Below are 6,000 nucleotides of genomic sequence, written 5' to 3'. Positions count from 1 at the left end.
ATGAACGAGCAGTTAACCAATGAATTCACCAAAGAAGAAGTGGTTGCAGCCCTCCAGCAAATGGCACCTCTTAAGTCCCTGGGTCCAGATGGTTTTCGAGTTTCTTTTTACCAAAATAATTGGGAGCAGGTGGGCAATGAGGTATGTATTACAACTTTCAAATTTTTTCGGACTGGAATAATAGATGAGGTAATAAATCAAACTCATATTGCGCTGATCACAAAAATCACTAATCCTACCCGGGTGACTGAATATTGACCTATTAGTCTTTTCAATGTATTTTATAAAATTTTGTCCTAAGTTTTGGCTAATAGATTGAGGGGAAAAATTCACTTTACCCCCCCTGAAGTTTGAGGTGTTTTTCAATTTGAATCCAAATGTTTAAAAATTTGTAATGTACCCCTAATGTTTCAAAAATTTGCAATTAACACCCTTCGTTACTAATTGTTGTCTAAATACATGAAAATTGCCTACATAGGAGCAGGTGAGAGGCATCTGCTCCTTTTCTTTTTCACTCCAACACCCACACGACACCCAAACGGGGTTCAAAAGGGGTTGACGAGAAAAAAATCAAAACAAGCGTTGGGTTTTAATGAGGGGCAATTATGTCAATTCACTAGTTAGGTTGGGTGCAAAATTGGAAGACACAACATAAAAATTTCACATGAGTCGCACATGATGTCATTTTCGTCTACTTAGAATGCAATTAGTAACGGAGGGTGTTAATTGCAAATTTTTGAAACATTAGGAGAGTACATTGCAAATTTTTAAACATTGAGATTCAAATTGAAAAACAGCCCAAACTTCAGAGGGTTAAAGTGAATTTTCCCTTAGATTGAAACTTATACTACCCTTGATTATTTCTACCAATCAAAGTGCTTTTATTCTAAGGAGACTCATTTCGGATAACATTCTAATTGCCAATGAGACTCTTCACACCATGCATTCCAGGATGTGGGGTAAGGAGGAATTCATGGCTATCAAGCTCGATATGAGCAAGGCCTACGATCGTGTGGAATGGGATTTTCTAAAAGCAGTGGTATGTATTGGTTTTGCTCCTAGATGGATTCATCTAATTATGGAATGCATTACTACTGTCTAGTATTCCGTCATTATTAATGGGCAGTCGGTGAGTAGTATCCACCCATCTAGAGGAATAAGATAGGGGGACCCTCTATCCCCTTATCTTTTTCTTCTCTGTGTGGAAGCCTTGAGTTCACAATTACAGCAAGCTGAGAGAACAGGTCTACTTCGGGGTGTTCCCACCTCTCCGAGGGGGCCACGACTGAATCATTTATTTTTTGCTGATGATATTTTGCAAGGTTAATTTGGCTGAATGGCAGATTCTCTTTGGCTTGCTTGATACATATGAAAAGGCCTCGGGACAAAGGCTTAATAAAGATAAGATGTCGGCTTTCTTTAGCAGAAATTTCAGCCATAGCACTCACAAAGAAATGCTACAATTGATAGGGATTTTGGTTGCTAAACATATGATCAATATCTGGGGTTGCCAGCTTTAGTGCGCAAATCCCGAATTCGAGAATTCTAGCATATCACTAATAGGGTTCGTAAGAGGGTGAATGACTGGAAAAATAAATTCATGTCTCAGGCAGGAAATGAGATTCTGTTGAAAGCTGTAATCCAAGCCATCCCAACCTATTGCATGAGTGTATTCTTACTACCTAAAGAACTGTGTCGGGAAATAAATTCTATCATGCAGATGTTCTAGTGGGGACATAAGGAGAATGGCCAGAAAATTCACTGGATGAGTTGGGAAAAATGAGTTTCACAAAGACAAGTGGTGGAATGGGTTTCTGGGACCTCCATTCTTTTAATAAGGCACTTTTAGCAAAACAATGCTGGAGGTTAGTGCAACAACCTGATAGCTTACTAGGGAGGATTTTTAAAGCAAAATATTTTTCCAATGAAGGTTTTCTGGAGGCAAGGATTGGGAGTAGACCATCCTTTGCTTGGCGGAGTTTATTTGCAGCTCGTGAGCTTCTTCAAGAAGGTTTGTTGTGGCGAGTTGGCGATGGCAAATTAATCAAGATATGGGGTGAAAAATGGCTCCCTAGGCCAACCACATATGAGGTTCAATCTACTTGTACTCAACTTTAGGGTGAGGCTAAGGTGTGTGAGCTTATCAACTCAAGAATGGGGGAGTGGGATGTCTCTTTGATCAGGAATATTTTCCAGGAGGAAGAAGTTGCGATCATCTGTAACATACCCATTAGCAAATATGGGCAACCTGATAGGAAAATTTGGAGAGCTTCTGCCACTGGTTTTTTCACCGTCCGAAGTGCTTATCACTTGGAGAAGGAGTGACAGGCCATGAAGCACAAGCATGGATCTACTAGGTCGGGGTATGCTCCATTGTGGAAAACCTTGTGGGGATTGGCAATTCCAAATGCAGCCAAGGCATTTTTATGGCGGGCGTGCAATAATATTTTACCCACTAAGGATAACTTACGTAAGAGGGGTATTCTCAAAGAGAATAGCTATTTTTTTTGCACTAGGGAAGCTGAAATTGTTTTACATGTCCTGTGGGAATGCCCTTATGTAGTAGATGTTTGGAGTGCTTGTGGCCAAAGCCTTCAGAAAAGCCATGGAACCTTCGACTCTTTTTTGGAGGTGGTGGCTGGTCTGATGGATCGGTGTCAACGAGAGGAGATGCAACAAGAAGTTTTGGTTGCAAGGAAGAGGTTTTTTTTAAAAAAAGAAAGATTTTTAAGAGGGGCGATTGGGTTTTTCTTAAATTTTCAAAACCATCTATTTAACAAATAAAGATTCTTCAATCTGAGCATTTTTTGATGATCCCTTCAATCTGAGCATGGTGAAATTTTTTGATGAAATTTCAAAAAAAAAGTTTCAATCTTTGATGATCCCTTCAATTTGAGCATTTTTTTGTTATCTTTTCCAACTGAAAAAAGAGAAAGTACAATTGTTATTTTTTGTTAATTTTTTAAGAAAAACCCAATCGCTCCTCTTAAAAATCTTTTCTTTTCTTTTCTTTTTTTTAAAAAAAACTCTTCCTACCACAGACCACCACCAGAATCCAGAATTGCAGCCAACGCAAGTACATGCCCTAAGAGGATGCTGTGAAAGTTGAATGCCAAGCAGTGGAGATCTGGGCTTGCAATGTGAGAAGGGGCTACAAAACATGGTGGCCGGGGAAGAGCTGTAGTTAAACTATCAATCAGATTTAACATGTCCAACAATACAGCTCACTAGAAAACTCCATGGAGAGATTTTTTGGGTTGGAAAGACAGCTTGGTCTCGTGTGAGAGGGGAAGGAGAGAGAGAGAGAGAGAGAGAGAACGTGAAAGAGAGAAACTAACGGTGGAGTTAACTATAGTTTGTGGAAATTAGGGTATTAAAAAAAACATGTGAGAAGCACATGTTTGAGGACACATGTCAATTTTAGAAACTAGATTGGAGGAATTTCCTCCAACCTAGTTTGGAGGACTTTGTCCTTTATTTATTATCCTTCACTTCATCTTTACTTACTCATTTTATTATATTAATCTAAGATAGTCATTTATAACTAGCTTTATGCCTGAGTTCATTTTTTGTGACAAGGCTAATGGCCAATATCACTAAATACAAACTAGTATTATAAATAATATATTATATATATAAAGTATGACTCATATTTCGGAGATGAGACCAATGGTCCGTACCTACCAAAGTATGAATCAAAATTTAAATGACAATAAAAGAAACAATTGAATGTAAATACTGAATCCATATTTTGGGGATGAGACCATTGGTCCGTACTGCCAAAAATATGAACTAAAATTTAAATGACAATAAAAGAAATGATTGAATGTAAAAGCTGTAAAGTAAATAATATATAGATAATATCATAAGCCCTTAATTGATTTTTTTCTACTAACTCATTATTATTAATTCACTTGTATCTACTACTTTATTTTACATCATACGCTTATTGGGTCTTTAAACAATTAAATGAGAACAAGTGATATAAGCAATAAATCATGATATTTATACAAGAAACACTTACCCAATAATTCTTTAGAAGTAAAACTCCACCAAATCTTCTCTAGGTAGTTAGTTTAGAAAAATAAGAACACTTGAACACTACAAGAAAGATCTAGGCTATATGGTATTTGACTAGAACTAAGAAATAAAGTAAAAGGAAGAGCAAACAACTTTACTTGTTCTAAGATTGTAAATGAAAAGCTCAAGTGAAAGTGACTTAGCTTAGGCTCTATTTATAAGAGAATGAATGGCTAGGATTTATTTTTACACTTTTGATCTAAGAGTTGAGATGTATTTAACCAAAAGAATGAATCTAGTCCATATTTCATGATCTATACCAATTAGTATTTTCGTCCAAAATGAGGGCAGTGTATCCCGATCCATTTTTCAATGTCCAAACGTACTCCGATTGACATGAAATTTTGAGAGTAGATAGAGGACTCCGAGACAAACATTTTATATTTTTGATTCGACTTCATTCGAGTTCGTTTGAGTCTATTTTTGGCATGTACAAAGTTTCCGATTCAACTTAGGCTTTAACTACTTGCATTCTCACTTGGCCACTTGTCTTATTAAATTATTATTATCATGATATTTCTTATAACCCTCGTTACTAGAAGACTTTAAGCTTTCAACAAAAGTGACTAGCCTTGGTATCTTTCTTTAGCAGTTTTAATCTTATTTAGACAATATGAAAATTAAGACACTGTTTCTAGGCTAAAAACTGAAAAGCTTCAAATTAATTTATGACTTCACTAAACGCCAATATAAATAATTTATTTACTAAATTGGGTTTAATTATGCTCATAAACATATTAGTGAAGCTAAATTGTGGAATTGAAGTGATATACAAAATTGTTCAAAAATCAATGTAATATACCTTTAATACTAAATAGTTTATTTAATATCATTAATCCACATATCATTGTTCTAATTTATCGATTATTCTTTTAGTCTATTTAATATTATTTAAATACGATTTTTAAAATCTAGGTCGTTACATATGGTGGTTCATGGGGGTGACTTTAGCCCTCTGAACCGTATTGTACGAGAGGCGAAATTGCTATTGCAGTGCCTCATCACAGTCCTAGAGGAGAAGGAGAATGGGGTTGCCCAGAGGTGCGAGAATGATCCGGTGAAGTGGGAAGGGCCTCCTTTTGGGCGCTTCAAGGTGAACTGGGATGTGGCAATTGACAAATGGGTTTCGGGATTAATATAAGGATCACCATGGTCACGTATGTACTCAAGTTCCAGCAATGGGGGAAGCTATATATGGCAACATTGGCGGTAGTGGAGTTCAGTAAGGAAAGAGATATCCAGGATATTATTCTTGAAGGCGATTCCCTGCAAGTGGTTCAGGCCATGAAGGAACAAGATTCAAATTGGAGGACTTATGGGCATATTCTGGATGATGCTAGGACTATCCTTGGAACACGACAAAGTTGGATGGTGAAACATGTTAGGAGGATGGCCAATCAAGCAGCCCACGGCCTTGCAAAGGCGGGACTCAAGCAATCTACGAAGAGGATATGGGTTGATGAGCCCCCAGATTGTATTTTTTTCTATTGTGAACTTAGAGCTTCATGCTCTTATTGTTTAGGACCTCGTAGGTTCTAGATAATTTTTCAATATTATGAAAGTAATGAAAGTCGAAATTTCTTCAACAAAAAAATAAAAATTCATGGGGTCTTTTTACCTTTTTAGCTCTTCTTTTCAATGTTTTTATTACAAACGTCGGGATATATAGAGTAATAATATAAGAAAGACTAGAGTCCTCTTAGAGTCATCATAAATATGATGTGACATTTAAAATCACCAATAGATTAAAATTCAATAATAATAATCTCAAATTGAATGGTAATTTTAAATGCCACATCATATTTGGAATGACTCTAAGAGAACTCTCATGTCCTCCTTATACCATTACTCGGATATATATTGTCAACAAACCTATCAAATTAGTTCAAAAAATTAAAAGGAGGCGTGTTTTAAAAGAAT

Source organism: Corylus avellana, chromosome 3 (assembly GCF_965113065.1).
Source record: "Corylus avellana chromosome 3, dhCorAvel1.hap1.2, whole genome shotgun sequence".
In the NCBI taxonomy this organism is placed as follows: Eukaryota; Viridiplantae; Streptophyta; class Magnoliopsida; order Fagales; family Betulaceae; genus Corylus; species Corylus avellana.
This window is presented reverse-complemented; position numbering follows the sequence as displayed.